Source organism: Seriola lalandi, unplaced genomic scaffold (assembly GCF_002814215.2).
Source record: "Seriola lalandi dorsalis isolate HSWRI2012SDOR001 ecotype SW California unplaced genomic scaffold, Sedor1 jcf7180002054899, whole genome shotgun sequence".
NCBI classification, from domain to species: domain Eukaryota; kingdom Metazoa; phylum Chordata; class Actinopteri; order Carangiformes; family Carangidae; genus Seriola; species Seriola lalandi.
The window spans coordinates 185,398-186,406 of NW_019525451.1; the positions used below are offsets into that span (position 1 = coordinate 185,398).

The 1,009-nt window shown below is 39.2% G+C and overlaps 1 protein-coding gene across 1 annotated transcript in view; it reads right to left on the reverse strand.

Moving 5' to 3' along the window:
• The window catches only part of LOC111672403 (myc box-dependent-interacting protein 1-like), an 18,149-nt gene that overhangs the window by 6,747 nt on the left and 10,393 nt on the right, over positions 1–1,009 (reverse strand). The gene's annotated exons all lie outside the window — the stretch shown is intronic.

The following is a 1,009-nucleotide window of genomic DNA, read 5'->3' on the forward strand; positions in this document are numbered from 1 at the left end:
TCACTAGTTTACACTGTGCCACACAGGGGGGAACTGGGCTCACTGCTGGTTCTGGCCTGGTTACTGAGGCCAGGACCACCACTGGACCCAGTTCCTCCCTGTCCTGGCGTGGGTTTTCCTCCGGGTCCTCCGGTTTTTCCCACACTCTAATTCAAACTCTAATTTGGACAATAAAATCATTCAATTAGATACTTTTGATTCCTGAATGGACTTCTTCTTAGATATAATCATATGACATGACATATATAATATTTCCTAATCATATTTATCCATGTTGAATATTGATCACACAGTATGAGTGTAACTTATTTTAAATCTTAATCTGCAAAGAACATTTTAACTTATTTAAATGAAGAAAATATAGTTCAATATTTTCCTCCTTAAATATGAAGTAAAGCACAAAATGTGTTTGTAAAATCTTAACTTAAGGGGTTTGTGCAATGGTTTAAATGACTTTAAGTGATTTCTTAAATATGAGACCAAAATAATAAGAAAACCTTAAATACTTAAGTGAACATTTTAATGAAACCTTAAGGATCAAATAAGGGTCTTTCTTACAACTATTTTTATTTTAAGGAATCTTTAACTCAGATCTTGAGGAAAATCTTAACAGAATGAAGTTTATTGTACCACAAGAACCGGCTCAAGAACTAAACTGCAGAAGAATTTAAATGTGTATCAGAAGTCTGACTGTTTGTTCCATCTACGACACAGTCGACGTCTGTCTTTGTGAAACGGGCCCCAGGTGGGCGTCATCCAGGCATCTGGGGTTTTGAACCTCTGACCTTTGAACCCTTGTATCTCCAGAGTTGGCGACTTACTGGGAATCACATGCACATCACATTCACACGCCTGCACACAAGTTGAAGTAATGACATCACGTGTAAAAAAAACGGGATAAAAACACCCTAGATGTTCATCAGCGCCCCCTAGAGGCAGAATATCATGTGCAGAGAGCCCGCAGAGGGGTGGGGGGGCTGGTTAACAGTTTTGGGTTGAGGAGGGGAGG